Genomic DNA, 16,581 nt, shown 5'->3' with positions numbered 1-16,581 from the left:
GAGAGTCAATTATCATATGGTTTCACTTATTTGTGGAGCATAGCAAAAAGCATGGAGGACATGGGGAACTAGAGAGAAGGGGGTTGGGGTAAATTGGAAGGGGAGGTGAATCATGAGAGACTATGGACTCTGAAAAACAACTGAGGGGTTTGAAGTGGTAGGAGGGTGGGAGGTTGGGGTACCAGGTGGTGGGTATTATAGAGGGCACAGATTGCATGGAGCACTGGGTGTGGTGAAAAAATAATGAATACTGTTTTTCTGAAAATAAATTAATTAATTTAATTTAAAAAAAGGAAAGAAGTGTGTGTGTGTGTGTGTATGTGTGTGTGTGTGTGTATATATATATATATATATGAATATTATTCGGCCATAAAAAATGAAATCTTGCCATTTGCAAAGACATGGATGGAGTCAGAGAATATAATGCTTAGTGAACTGAGTCAGAGAAAGACAAACCATACAATTTTATTCATATGTGCAATTTAAGAAAGAAAGAGAGAGAGAGAGAAACCAAGAAATGACTCTTAACTATAGAGAACAAACTGATGCCTATCAGAAGGGAGCTGGGTTGGGGATGGTTAAAATAGGTGATGGGGATTAAGGAATGGACTTATGATGAGCACAGGGTGATGTATGGAACTGCTGAATCACTATATTGTGTAAAGGTTTTCCAGCGAGAGAAACACACCAGGTGAGGTAGGCACAAGGCAAGATTTATTAAAGGCACTCTCAGGCACAGTTTCAGGGCCCAGGAGAAGGGGAGCCAGGAAAACTGCGGAGGAGGGCACCCTCGGGCAAGGTTCCGTGACTCCAGAAAGGGGAGTCGGGGAAGTTGCGCCGGAGGCAGGGAGAAGGGGGCTTTTAAGGGGTCTCGAGGGGAGTTCAGGGGTTTTTTGGCAAGTTTCCTTTATTTGGATGTTACGCCTGCTCGTCGGGGTCCCATTGGTCCACTGGAGCCCAGAGCGGGGGTCTCAGATTCCCACTTGTCAGGGTCCCATTGGTCCATGAGGGCCCAGAGCAAGGGTCCTCAGATTCCTGCTCAGGTCTTTGTTCTCCTGTCTGAGCTCAGGTTTTGTGGTGGGAACTTTCGCCATCTTAAGTAGCCCTTTCTTTCAGCCAGCCCAACATACTGTACACCTGAAACTAATATAACATGTATATTAACTACACTGGATTTTAAAATTGAATTAAATTTTTTAAAAAAGAATAACCTAAGCCTAAAGTTAGCAGCAGAAAGGAAATAAAAGACTGGAGCAAAAACAAGCAAAATAGAGAACAAAAAAATAATTGGTGAGCTAAACAAAACTAAGAATTAGTTTTTTGAAAAGATGAACAAAATAAACAAATTTCTAGCTATAGTATCCAAGAAATAGAGAGAACCCAAATCAACAAAATTATAAACGAAAGAGGGGAAATTAACTGATACCACAGAAACAAAGGATCACAGAGGCTACAATGAATGATTATTGATTATACGCCTATAAACTGGACAACCTAGAACAAGCTGATAAATTCTCAGAAACACACAAGCTACCGACTGAAACAGGAGAAACAGAACATTTGAACAGTCCAATTACTAGTAGAAAGACTGAATCAGTAATGCCAACTCTCCCAATCAAAAAAACAAACAAAAACAAAAAGACAAGAACAAAGAGCAAAAACCCAACATCAAATCCACTCACTGGTGAATTATACCAAGCATTTAAAGAACAATTAATGCCAGTTATTCTAAAATCCATCCAAAAAAAGACAAAACAAAGGGAAAGAACACACTTTGATTAGCATTTGATGATTTGATGAGCATTACCCCAATACCAAAGCCTGATAAGGACATTACAAGAAAAGAATGGAATGTGAGGACAATTCAAAAAACAAATATAGAGGTGACATCACAGATGGTGGACTATTGAGCTCCAGGCCTTCATTCCCCATGGAAATGCAAGTTAACAATATATGAACATGAATACATTTGTGAGAACTCTAGAGACCACTTGAAATGGTGTGGGACCCAGGCCAACAGAAAAATAAGATGGGATTCCATTTAAAAGGATAGAAAAGTTCATGGCATTTTGTGCACAGACAGATCTCTTCCTGTCAGATCAGTAAGGGACAACTAGGGTAAACACAGCGACTCTTTCCTTGGGATGGAAATCAGAGCAGACTAGGAGTTCAACATTTTAGCTTATCTGGCGGCTGCCTGAGGGATAGATTTCTGCCTCACCAGACTTGCAGCACTGATGGGAATGGCAGCAGTTTGGAGGTTACTGAAAATGTAGGCTGTGTCACAGTACACTAGAGCTAAAGAAATTCTACAGTTTTACATGCAGATGCCAGGGAGAGATAAAGATTATACACTTCTGAGGAGAAATTAGGGACAAGCCGCTCGTGGTAATTGAAACAATTAAAAGTACAGAAAATGTTGATGAGGTTCGAAACTTCTAGGTAGGCTGACTAGTGAAGTATTCCCCTGAACAAGGCCAGGCCATAAAGATTGAGAGAGGAGAATGGGTTTTTTTGTTTGTTTGTTTGTTTTGTTTTGTTTTTTGAATGGCCAAATCCCAACAACAGATCATGAGCATACAAAAAACTGGGAAACATGGCCCAGTGACAGAAACAAAATAAAACTCCAGAAATGGATCTGAAAGAAAGTCAGACTGCTGAATTTCTTGGTGAAGAATTTAAAACAATTTGTTAAAGACAGTCAATGAGCTAAAAGAGACCACAGAAAGACACAAAATCAGGAAATGTATAAATGAGAATATTAATAAAATGAAGCAAATTCTGGAGCTGAAAAATATAATAAAGGAGCCAGCATTACCCTGATATTTGAGCCAGATAAAGATACTAGAAAAGGGACGCCTGGGTGGCTCAGTCAGTTAAGCGTCTGCCTTCGGCTCAGGTCATGATCCCAGGGTCCTGGGATCAAGCCCCATTTTGAACTCTCTGCTCAGAAGGGAGTCTGCTTCTCCCTCTCCCCCTGCTCTTCTACCTGCTTATGCTCGCTCTCATTCTCCCTCTCTCTTTCAAATAAATAAACAATATTTTTAAAAAAATACTAGAAGAAAACTAAAAACCAATATCCTTGACAAATATTGATCCTCAAGAAAATATTATTAGCAAAATAAATTCAATGTACACTGAAAGGATTCTATACCACAACAAAGTGGGATATATTTCTGGAATGCAAGGATAGTTCAACTTGAGAATAAAAAAATCTACCAATGTAATATACCAAGTGAACAGAATGAAAGGCAAAAGCCGTATTTTCCCACCAAATAATGCAGAAAAAACATTTAACAAGATTCAACACTCTTTTATTATAAAGAAACTCTTAATAAACTAGGACTAAAAGGAAACTAACTGAACATAATAAAGATGAAATAGAAAAAAAATCACAGCTAATATACAAAATAGTGAAAGACTGAAAGCTTTTCCTCTAAAAACAAGATCAAGATAAAGTTGTTTCTTCTGGCCTTTCTGTTAAACATAGTACTAGAAGTCTTAGCCAGAACAATTAGGCAAGGAAAAGAAATAAAAGGCATCCAAACTGGAAAGAAAGAAGTAGAATTATCCATTCACAGGTAACATGATCTTACATGTAAAGATTTTTTTAAAAAGTCAGAATAAGTAAGTTCAGCAAAGCTGCAGAAGTCAAAATCAACATATCAAAAATTAGTTGCATTTCTATACATTAACAATGAACAACTTAAAGTAGAAATTAGGAACACAACTCCATTTACCACAGCATTGAAATGAATAAACATTTAGGAAGAATCCTAACCAAAGAGGTTGCAAGAATTATACACTGAAAACAACAAAACATAAAGTAATTAAAAAAAAAAAAATAGAAAGATATCTTGTGTTTATGGGTTTGTATACTTAACATCAAAGACCTCAATACTGCCCAAAGTAATCTACAGGTTCAATGCAATCTCTATCAAAATCCCAAAATATTGGGGATATATATATATATATTTTTTTTTCTAGAAATAGAAAAATCCATCCTAAAATCATTTGGTATCAAGATACTCCAAATAGCCAAAATAATTCTGGAAAGGAAGAACAGAGTAGGAGAATTCACATTTCCTCATTTCAGTACATATTACAAAGCTAAAGAAGTCAAAACAGTGTGATACTGGTATAATGACAGATACAGAGACTAGTTAATTGTAACAGAGCCAGAAATAAACCCTCACATATATGGTCAGGTTATCTTCAAAATGGATGTAAAAACTACTCGATAGGGAAAGGACAGTCTCTATAATAAATGGTGTTAAAAAAAAAAAAACTAGGTATCTACATGCAAAAGAATAAAAATGGGCTTTTACATCATATACAAAGATTAACTCAAAATGTATCAAAGACCTAAATAAGGGGCGCCTGGGTGGCTCAACTTTTAAGCATCTGCCTTTGGCTCAGGTCATGGTCCCAGGATCCTGGGATAGAGCCTCCCTGTTGGGTGGGAAGTCTGCTCTTCCTCTCCCACTCCCCCTGCTTGCGTTCCCTCTCTCGCTATGTCTCTTTCTGTCAAGTAAGTAAATAAAATATTTTAAAAGGAAAGACCTAAACATAAGAGTTAAAATTATAAAATTCTTCAAAGATAACACAGTGTAAAGATTCAGAATATTGTATCTCTCAATGATTTCTTGACTATGAAACCAAAGCACCAGCCAAAAAGCAAATATTAAATGTGCATCAAAGGATATAATCAAGAGAGTGAAGAGACAACTAATGGAATGAGGAAAATATTTGTAAATCATATTATTTGACAAGAAGTTAATACACAAATAACTCCGACAACAGCAAAAAAAATAAGTGACCCAATCAAAACACGGGCAAAGAACCTGTGTGGACATTTCTCCAAAGAAGATATACAAATGGCCAATAAGCATATGAAATGACGTTCAACATCACTAATCATTAGTAAAATGCAAACCACTACCACAATAAGGTATCACCTCACACCCACTGGGATGATCACTATTAAAAAGAAAATAAGAAATGTTGGTGAGGCTATGGAAAATGAGAACACTTGTGCTTTGCTGATAGGAATGTAAAATGGTGCAACCACTATGTAAACAGTCTGGTAGTCCCTCGAAAAATTAAAAATAGAGAACTACCATATGATCCAGCAATCTTACTTTTGAGCATGCAGTTTAAAGAACTGAAAGCAGGACATCCAAGAGACATCCATCTTCACAGCAGCACTGTTCATCATAGCCAAGAGGTAGGGGCAACTCAAATGTCCATTAAAGATGAATGGAAGAAAATGTGGTATATACTTACAGTGGACTATCATGTGAATTCTCCTATCATTCACCCACACAGTGGACTATCATTCACCCATACTTACAGTGGATTATCATTCACCCCAAAGGAAGGAAATCCAGTCACGTGTTACAGCATGGCTGAAACTTAAGGACATGCTAAATGATATGAACAGGCCATGAAAAGACAAACACTATATGATTCTATTTACATGAGGTTTCTGTAGTACTTAAATTCATAGAAACAGAAAGTAGAATGGTGGTTACCAGTGGAGGGAGGAGAGGGAAATGGGAAGATGATGTTTAATGGGGACAGAGTTTCAATGCTGCAAAACAAAAATATTCTGAAGATTGGCTGCACAGCAAGGTGAACATACTTAACACTACTGAGAAGTAGTTAAGATAGTACATTTTATTTTATGTTAATTTTTATAATTAAAAATAAAGAGAAGCATTAGCAGAGGAAAAGAAGGTTACTTCACGGGAAAGAGTTTTTGACTCACTATAAGGATAGAATAATTTTAAATTGTATGCATTTAATAACCACTTCAAAATAGAAATTAACTGTAGACACCAACAAATCTATCACAATAATATAGATTTCAATATACTCTTCCAGAGATTAATGATCAAGCAGACAAAATTACTGAGACTTGAACAGCAGAACTGACATGAGTCTATTCTAAATAAACAGCAGTGATATCAGCAAGATGGCAGAACGGAAAGGCCCCAGCTTGTCTCCCTACACTATGATATAGCAGCCAACCATGGAAGAAGTGCTTTTGTATGAGCTTTGGGATCCAGGTAGGAGGCTTCAAAACCTGAGTGAACCCCAAGACTAAGAAGCACTTCTTTGAAAAGACAGGCCAGGACTCTGGTGGCAAGCTCTCCAAAAGTAGCCCCAACTCTCTAGGGACTTAGCTCCAGGTCTGCTTGGCACTACTCCTGCAACCAGTCCCATGGACCAAGAAACTCAGGAAGAACCACACTGTACACACCTCAGTAACAGGCCTGCCAGCCTTGGATTAGACTATGGATTCCAAAGCAGCTCTGTGTCCAAGCTCCTAGCCCTGCCCTTAGTCCTGCTCACCTAGGGACCCAGCAATCCCCATCCATGCTTCTAGCATTAGGCCCACCAACAGCAGTGTCTGCTACAGACCCTTACTCCGCCCAGAGACTTGGTTTCAACCTCTCTCTGCCTCAGTCTAAGAGGAAGCCCAGGGAACCAAGAGGAAACACACTTATCCAAGACTCCGGAGGCCGACCTGCTCACCTTAGTCCCAGCTGTGGACCCTGAAGGAGAACTGTAATCCAGTTCCTGTCTTGCCTGGATGTGGTCCTAAAGGGAGTCACATCTCCCTGGAGAACCAGCAGGAACCACATCTATCTGCAGAAAATGTTAACCATAAGAAAATGATTGACAAATTATACCACATTTAAATGAAGAACTTTTTGGTTCATCAAGAGAAACTCATAAATAGAATGACTTATCTGTAACAGATATAAGGAGTTAGTATCTAGGAGCTATAAAGAACTTAAGACATAAAAAGAAATCATAGGAACAATTAAGAAAAACACAATTAACACAACAGGGAAATGGGCAAAAGAATATCAGGACACACCCCTCAAAGGAAATACAAACAGCACACAAACATGAAAATCTCATTACTATACATGAAATAAAAAATTTAAAAACAATTGAGATACCATTTCACATATACTAGGCTGGCAATTTTGTTTGTTTCAGAAGTAGATTTAGTAATTTACCAGTTGCATTAAAAAAAAATCCTTAATGCCCATCACCCAGTTACCACATCCTCTCACTTACCTCCCCTCCAGCAACTCTCTGCTTCCTAGAGTTAAGAGTCTCTCACGGTTTTTCTCCCTCTCTGATTTTGTCTTATTTTTTCCCCCTCCTTTCCCCTATGATCCTGTTTTCTTTCCTAAATTTGACATGAGTGAAATCATATAATTGTCTCTCCCTGATTGACTTATTTCACTTAGCACAATACCCTCTAGTTCTATCCATGTTGCTGCAAATGGTAAAATTTCATATTTTGGTGGCTGAGTAATATTCCATTTTATATATATATATACACACACACACTACATGGTAAGATTTCATATTTTGATGGTTGAATAATATTCCATTATATATATATATATATACACACACACACACACACATATATATATACACACTACATCTTCTTTATCCATTCATCTGTCAATGGACATCTGGGCTCTTTCCACAGTTTGGCTATTGTGGACATTGCTGCTATAAACACTGGGGTGCATGTGCCCCTTCGGTTTTGGGGAAATACCTTTAGTGCAATTGGTGGGTCATAGGGTAGAGTTCCATTTTTTACTTTTTGAGAAACATCCATACTGTTTTCCAGAGTGGCTATACCAGCTTAAAAGGAGTGTAAACAATGCATTAGTATCCAATAAAGCTGAACACCACCTAAACCAGCAGTTCGGCCCAGGTATCTCTCTGGAGCCCACGTTCTCAGCCTTAGCACTGACACCTGAAGCTGAACAATTCTTTATTGCGTGGGAGGGGTGGAAGAGATGGGAAGCTGTCCTGGACATCATAGAATGTTTAGCAGCATGGGTGGTCTCTACGGGTTAGATACAGTAGCTCCCCCCCTGCTAGGTATGACAACTCAAAGTATCTCCCTGTCTCCTTGACAGCATTTTCCCCTCCTCATGCCCCCCCACCCTACTAAATAACCACTGCTCTAGTAGAACTACCGTCTCTGTGCACAAGGAGACCGGGACAAGAACGCCCACTCCAACACTGTTTATCTGTGATAGCAGAAACCAGAGATGGCCCAAATGGCCATCACTGGAACAGATGCAGTAGAATACGACAGAAAAAGTAAATGAAGAACTGTAGCCACACACACCCATGAACAAATCCCAAAAATACACTGAGCAAAACAAACCAGAAAGCTTGCTACATGCTTCGTTTTACAAGGACCAAAAAGTTAAACAAAACTAATATATATTATGTAATATATATTAAATATATATTAAATATATAGAAATATATAGAATATAAACTAAATATATAGAATATAAACTAATAAAATATAAACTAACATAAAAAAACTAATATATATATATATATATTATAAATATACAATCTGCAAACACATATATACACATGGTAAAACTTTAAAGAAAAGCAAGGAAGTGATTAAAAGGAGCTTGAGGATAGTGATTACCTCTGGAAGAGAAAAGATACAATTTGCAGACACACAGAGGATTTCTAAGGTTTTAGTAAGGTTCCATTTTTTTTTTTTTTAAGATTTTATTTATTTCTTTGACAGAGAGAGGGAGAGCCAAGCAGGGGGAACAGCAAGCAGAGGAAGAAGCACTCTCCACAGTGCAAGGGGAGCCTGACGTGGGACTCGATCCCAGGACCATGGCACCATGGCCTAAGCCAAAGGCAGAGCTTAACCAAGTGAACCACCCAGGCACCCTATAAGGTTCTATTTCTTAAACTGAGTGGGATATTCAGTTGTTTCATTATTCCTGCTGATATATAATGCATGCAAAATATGCACAAAATGCATATTTTATATATAAATATATATATATTTGCACGCTCACACATGCACACACAAAGAAACTGAGATACTAGCACACACGTGAGCAAATACTACCAGGGTGACCTGCTCAGTGCCCCCAGGTGGGCAGCGGTCTGCAGAAAGTGTTCATCTGGGGTGTTCCAGAACAATGTATCTTGCGCAGCAGGTGGAAGAAAATTAGAGAACAGTCATCTCCCCACTCTAGAGTCTCAAGAAGAATCTCCTTACAGAATCCTTATTTCTCAAAGCCCAGCCTGCCCACATCGCAGCTTATGCACAGCGGCTCTCACCATCTCACCTCCTCCTCTCTCTGCTCTACTTGGCGCCTCATGTAACTTCCCCTACAGCTTTTGAGGAAAACTCACTGCCCAACCAGACCACAAGATACAGCATCATGGAAAAGAGTCCCCATGGGCCCTCGGTGAATCTGAGTCCACCTCTAGGGGGCTCCCACCTCCTTTCCCTTCTGACCTTCCTGGACATTTGGGCAGGCTGGTTATAGGTGCCAGGTGACTGAAGAGTGGGAGAAAGACCTGGTCCTTCAAACCCTCTCCTCACGTCCCATTCACAAGTTAGCAGCCTGGTAAGAATGTAGACGACAAAGCCATGAGTTGTGGGCTCTGTGACTATAGGCAAGTCGCTGACCCTGTCTGTACCCTCATTTCACCTCTACAAAGGGATCTTCCAGGTACCGAGTAGGGTTGTTATGAGGACAAAAGTCAGTGCATGTGAAGCTCTATAAGCTTCACATAGAGTGGATGCTCTATAAACATTTGCTATCATTTCAAATCCACAACCCCTCACCCACAATTCCCACAAGTCAAAAATGCTGGGAAAACTGAACATTTCTTCAAAATTTGGCAACACTCTGACAGCAAAATCTAAAATGATGGGAGGCTCTTTGGAATGTCTATTTCTATTCCTAACTGCAGATATCCATACATTTTGCTGCAGAAATTCTGTGTTTGATTGGGGGTGCTTTAGTATGACTTTGATAAAATTCAAACATGTGTGGCTGGTTTGGGGTCAGAGAGTGTGAACTGTGCTACCACTTCAGCCACCCCCTCCTCAGCAATAGTTTATCTCAATACCTTTTTCTCTGTTGTGCCCCAGGCGGCCCTCTGTCCTCTTCCATTCACCAACACTCAGTGACAGCCCCCCCCCAGTCACTGTGACGCAGGCCCATCCTCACACCCTGCTGAGAACCTCCCCAGGTCACAATTGCAAGAGTCCTGGAATTAGGTCAAGGCCACCACCCAGACTAGTCTCCAGGGCTCCCCCACCTAGCCCCTGCCTCAGCTGGCTGGGCGACGTCCTTCCCCAAGTCAAGGGTGCCTCTCATATGGTTTTCACCTTATCACATGCTGACCCCACCATGTGCTCCCTGGCCAGGCAGCTGCAGAATTTGTTCACCTTTCTATCCCCAGAAGCCAACACAGCTCCTGGCATGCCCCCAGTGAGTACTTGCTGAACTGAACAACTCACACCACAGAGCAAACAGCCATCATTCCGGCCACCCAACCCAACTCCTCCTTCATCAGGCCTGGCCTTCATTTCCACTTCACCTTCTGACTCTGAGTCAGCTGTTTAGAACAGAACTAGGACTACTGACATATCATTGACCCTAACCAAAATACATTTGTAAAGATTCTCTAAAACATGCATAGGAAATGGAAGAGTAGGAGAGAGTCAAGTCTGTCAATAGAGTCAGGTAAGACAGCGGATTCAACCCTGACGGAAAGGGAAACTAAGCAAGAAGGGCAGTAGAAGTCACCTCTCCTTTTCAATGCTCCTCTGGCTATTCTCTCTAGGCTCTCCATCCCCTCTTGTATGTCTCCTTCTTGCCCTGCCTGACAGTACCAGCAGAGAAACGGAACAAGGGTACACAGTGCCCCTATATACTATGCAAATTCCCAACAATGTTCAGACAGAGGCTGTTGAGTAACCAGATTGCATACCCCTACACGTCCTCATTGATTTGGCAAACATCAAAAGTGTCTACCAGGTCCTAAGCATGTCTGTCTAAAACGGCTACTTTAACAGAGCTACCAAGGAGAGAAGATGATAGAGATTAGGATCTGCACAACAGGACCTAGTTAGGGAGGTCACAGAAAACTTCCCTAAGGAAGGGATGACTAGATGGGGATCTATAAGGAAGAGTAAGAACTCCCTGAGCACACAGGGAACAGAATCCCCGTAGGCAGAAAAGCAAGTCAGGAGAGAAGCAAAGCCAGTCAGAGCAGAGCAGGGAACCTGAGGAAGAGGGTACAGGAAGAGACTGGACCAGCAATTCTGAAATGAGGCCTTGAAGACTTAAGAAGTCTTACCTTTGTCCTACAACAAGGGGAAATTTTATTTACTTGTGCGTCGTTAATTTTGTTTTTATGTTAATCCTAGTTAGTTAATAGTGTTATACTAGTTTTACATACACAATATAGTGATTCAGTAATTCCGAATAGATCATCTGATACTCATCACAACTGCTCTCCTTAATCCCCATCCCCTACTTAACCCATGCACCTACCCCCATACCTTCTGATAACCATCAGTTTGTTCTTTATACTTAATGGTCTTAATTTATCTTTCTTTCTTTCTTTCTTTTTAAGTAAAGGGAAATTTTAAAAGATTATAGGCAGGGGCGCCTGGGTGGCTCAGTGGGTTGAGCCGCTGCCTTTGGCTCAGGTCATGATCTCAGAGTCCTGGGATCGAGTCCCGCATCGGGCTCTCTGCTCAGCAGAGAGCCTGCTTCCCTCTCTCTCTCTGCCTGCCTCTCCATCTACTTGTGATTTCTCTCTGTCAAATAAATAAATAAATAAATAATCTTTATATTAAAAAAAAAGATTATAGGCAGAGTATGGACAATCACATATACATTTTAATAAGCTTAGTGTGACTCTGGTGTGGACAACTGAATGAGGGCACCAAAGAAAGCACAGGGAGACGGGTTCCCAAGGAGAAAAGTGGGCCAGCCCAGGGAGGGTTCAAAAAGTAAACCAAGTCTGGATTGACTGGGGTAGTGAAAGAGCTCATCAGGGAGGCCTTCCCCAGGAGTGGCTGAGTGGCTAGGGTAGGGTGGCATCATTCACAGAATCTGGGGGCACTAGAAGAGGACCAGATGTGCGTGAGTTCAAGCTGAGATATGCTCATATCAAGGCAGAAATGCTTTTGAGATAGCCTGTAAAGCCACTGCGTAGGCCACAGGCTATCTGAGTTTGGAACCTAGAAATGGCCTGGGCCGCAATCATAAACAGGTGAGTATTCTGAGGATTTGTGGTATGCTCAAAACCACAAGAATCCTGGAAGCCACAAGAGATCACCCAGGGAAATTGTCCAGATGGTAAGAGAAGATGGCCAAGGACGGGATCTTCAGAGATACCAGGACAGAAGCAGGTAGGTCTGAGAAGTAGGAGGAGAACCAGGATGGGCTACGAGGCTAGGACTAGATGGGTCAGGGCACAGAGGGTGACCACCAGTGCCAAAACTACCCAGATGTCTTGCCGGACATTGTCTCTTGGGCCTGGCACGAAGCAATTTGAAAAGACCCTTTGATTTGAGACTTGGCGCTTCCAAGGCCACAGTGAAGGGTCTTGGGGAGTTACAAGGGCCTCCCCTGTTTAAAATGTAATTTTTTCGGGGCGCCTGGGTGGCTCAGTGGGTTAAGCCGCTGCCTTTGGCTCAGGTCATGATCTCAGGGTCCTGGGATCGAGTCCCACATCGGGCTCTCTGCTCAGCAGGGAGCCTGCTTCCTCCTCTCTCTCTGCCTGCCTCTCTGCCTACTTGTGATCTCTCTCTGTCAAATAAATAAATAAAATCTTTTAAAAAAAATGTAATTTTTTCAGGGAGACAAGACAATGCAACTAAATGTATTTAATGCATTTAAATGCAACTAAATCCTGACTTGGATCCTGTACCACAAAAAAGGAACAGAGAGGAGACAGGAGCAGACATATCTGAATAAAACCTGTCGATGTGACTGAGTGTCCTCGTCTTCCTGGTCTGTTAAATTAGACGTTAACATCTGGGGAGTCTAAGGGAATACTACTGAGAAAACTTTCGTACTCGTTTCTCAACTTTTTTTTTAATTGTGAAGTTATTTCAAAAAGAATAAAAAAAAAATAAAAATAAGACATTTTATAAATGTAAACGCCTCCAAGTTGCGCCACGTGCCAGCGGGCTCCGGAGAAGCCTATAGGCGACACCGCGCCCCCAGCTCTGCCCACCACCGGCCGACGAAGAAGGGAAGAAGGAAACAAAGGACAGTCCACTCGCAGAGGCAGGCAGAGGCGGCAGGAGCGCCAGCGATGCCCGCATCCGGCGGGTCGCGCAGCCACCCCTTCGCTGGGCGGGGGTGGGGGATGTGGCCCGAGATCGGCGCCCAGCAGGCCCCACCGCAGCCCCGACGCGGCCCGCAAGTTCCGGCCACCGCTGCCCGGTGCACCCTGCGTCAGAGCACCCGGCTGCCCGCAGGGTCTCGGGTCGCCTCGGCTGAGTCCGCCCCGCAGCGGGAGCGCCTCCGTTCGGCTCCGGCAGCTCGGGGGCCCGGACGCCCATTGTCCCTGGACCAGTCCCTCCAGCCCGCCCCCCGCGCGCGAGGCCGCGTAGGCCAGTGCCTCGGGCACCGTTGAGAAAACGCAACGCCAGGCCCTGCCGCTCACGCACCCAAACCGGGGCAGGTCAGCGACTCGGGCGGGCCAACGCCTACCTGAGCGCGGAGCAGCCGAGGCCTCCCACCGCGGGGCAACCAGTCCGGAGCGCCCCGCCGTGCCAGCCCGGGGCGTCGCGGCCGCGCAACGTCCGGCACAAGAGCGCTCGCGGCGCCTGGGCTCGCCTTCTGGACCACGCCCCCAGCCACGCCCCCAGCCACGCCCCTGTTCCGAGCAACCACCGAGAGGCCGGGGCCTCCGCGGAGCCTAGAGGGAACTGCAAAGTTCCTCGGCCGACTGGGAAGTACCGGCTCTGCCCGCCCCGCTCGCTCGCAGTGCGGCTTCGACGCTGCTGTCGCAGCGGCTCGCAAGGCGCGAAACCGTCTTTCTGTCTGGGAGGTGAGGTCTGCCGACGGAAAGACGTCGGGGGGGGGCGGGGAGGACTCCGGGAAAAGTCAGCCTTCCGCTTCTCAGCGTGAGACGGCCATTCGAGGTCGCTGGGCCATCTCGCCGGACCACGTCAGCGGCGACCGCGACGCACCCAGTCGTGCAGGGCACAGCGCGTCGGTGGCCGGGAAGGCCGCTGGGGCGCCCGTGCCTGAGTCGCCCTTGCAGGGTCGGAGCGCTCCGATGCAGGACCGAGGGCACCGGCCCCGCAGGATTCCCGCAGAGCCAACGGTGCCGGCCTGGGTGGCCCGCGGGGCTGACCTGCACCTGTCGGCTCGGCACGGCTTGTGCCCGCTGCCGCGCCAGGGGCCCTGCGAAATCCGCTTCACGAATGTGCGCGTTCCCGTCTCTTCACGCTTGCCGGGTTGTGCTGTCCAGAGACACCCGGTTTCCTCCCGGTTGCGAGTGAAACCCTGCCTCTGCCTTCCCTATTCTTCGGCTTCACGGTGTCCTCTGGCTCCACACCCGCCCCTAGACGAACCGCTTCGGGTAGCGGTGGGCCTGTGCGGGCCCCAGACCAGCGGCGGCTTCACCTGGGAACTCGATGGAAGAGCAAATCCTAGAGCTCTGTGGGGGGAGAGACGGAGGGGCCCCGCAATGCGCGCCCTGCCTCCCTGGGGCGGTGTGGGTGCAGACCAGGTTTCCAAGACAACTGCTCTGTGGCGGGGTCTCCTAACCCCTGCTGTCGGGACGTGTTGGCCGGGAGAAGTCTTTGTGGTGGGGGCCTGTCCTGTGCATGAGGCGTGAAATCACCGGATAAAACTCGTTAAGTTTGATTTCCAGGTAAACAAGTGTTGATTTACAATTCATCACTTTTAAAGATTGTATTTATTTGACAGAGAGAGACCTCAAGAGAGGGAACACAAGCAGGGGGAGTGGGTGAGGGAGAAGCAGGCTTCTCCCAGAGCAAGGACCCCTCCCAGTGCGGGGCTCCATCCCAGGACCCTGGGATCATGACCTGAGCTGAAGGCAGAGGCTTAATGACTGAGATATCCCAGTTCTGTATTTTATTTGGACACGCTACCCCATGTGTATTTTTGTTTGCTAAATCTGGCCATTTTGATGGTAGTATATTTGAACACCCCTTGTCTCTGCCCACTCAATGTCAGTAGCACTACCCCCTTATCCCTCCAGTTATGACCACTAAATATGTCTCCAGTGTCCGCAGTGTTAAATAAAAAAGTCAACTGAGTTCATTTGAAAGATGTACTTGGCTTTATTAAATAATTCACAAATCGGGCAGCATACCATCTAGCAAATAGAAGAACGTTATGAGAAATTATGCAAAATGGAAGGCCGTTATAGAAGGAAAGTGGGGCAAGAAAGCTTTTAGAAAAAAAAAATAAGGATTGTTCTGGGAAAGACTTCTTTTCCTTGTGAGGGAAAAGGCAAGGACTCTATCTGCAGTGGACCTCTCCTGCCTTTGAGGGATGGAGAGAAGGCCCATGGAGAAGACTGGCACTGATCCAAGAAATTCCCAATTTACTGGTAAAGACTACATTTCTGGGGGAGTTGAAACTGCAAGTTTTGTTTTGTTTTTAATATTTTTTGTTTGCAATTTCTTTTTTTTTTTAAGATTTTATATTTTTTTAAGTAATCTCCACACCCAATGTGGGGCTCGAACCCACAACCCTAACATCAAGAGCCCTACCGTATGCTCTACTGGCTGAGTTAGCCAGCTGCCTCTAAACTGCAATTAGATTAGTATTAATCCCCAATTTAGGGACTCAATCTAAGTGAGCCTGTAGCTTTCTTTTTAACATTGGGGAAGCAAAATCCCCCCCCTCACCCCAACCCTCCCTTACCTTCACACCTTGAGAATCACTGCTTTATAAGATACATGGGACAGTGTACTTCACAGAAAAGGATGACTTGGCCTTAAAGAATTTCTCTAAACACAGATATTCTTGGGAATGACCTATGTTAAACATCCAAGAAAGCCAGGTAGCAGAGGTTTTATATTCGCTTCTCTCCTTAAGCTGTTTATTGTTTGTTTTGTCATTGTTGTTAAAAAGAAAATCATAGGCTCAATATGGTGTCATTTAGGTTGAGGCCTCAAATCAGTAAAGCAATGCTCAATGCCTATCCTAATTGTGGTTTCAATCACAGAAATAGAGCCTTCAGCCAGTCGACAATGGGGATTTCCTGGTCAGCACTAGGAAATATACTGACCGATCCCTTCAGTTCTCCTTGGAAGGACGAGTTTGCTTGAAACAATGGGTTCTTAGCTAATAGTTCCCTTTTTTTCCCCACTCCCTCCTTATCTTTGAAAACATTTCCTTTTCTGTAGCCCTTGGAGCTCCCCTCTACTTACCAGATGGGATGCTGCCTGATTCATCGATCAATCAATAAAACCAATCAGATTTTTAAAATTTACTCTGTTGAGTTTCTGTTATTTAACAGATTTGGTAGCAGCAGTGGGATTGGAAGCAAGTTTCTGCAGCTTTCAGGGACAAGACGAAAAATGGGCAAGCTCTCTATCACCCCTTTGACGTCACTGTCTTTCTCATATTTCCAAGGACTATAGGTAAGTGCTTCTGAGTTTTGAGTTCCACTCCTTTTTGCGTTTGAGCTCCCAGTCTAATTGGCAGTCTTTTAAAGGGCACATCAACTTGAGCTGGCAGACAG

At 43.9% G+C, this 16,581-nt stretch overlaps 1 protein-coding gene across 1 annotated transcript in view; it reads right to left on the bottom strand.

Annotated features, from left to right (window-relative positions):
• The window catches only part of PGBD2 (piggyBac transposable element derived 2), a 35,048-nt gene extending 21,028 nt beyond the window's left edge, over positions 1-14,020 (bottom strand). The window contains exon 1 of the mRNA XM_082723457.1: positions 13,566-14,020. The gene's annotated coding sequence lies outside the window, so the exon portion shown is untranslated. The remainder of the gene's footprint in view (positions 1-13,565) is intronic.
• Between the last annotated feature and the right edge of the window lie 2,561 nt (positions 14,021-16,581).

The sequence above is a fragment of the Mustela nivalis genome (genome assembly GCF_964662115.1).
Source record: "Mustela nivalis genome assembly, chromosome: 3".
NCBI lineage: Eukaryota > Metazoa > Chordata > Mammalia > Carnivora > Mustelidae > Mustela > Mustela nivalis.
This window is presented reverse-complemented; position numbering and strand designations above follow the sequence as displayed.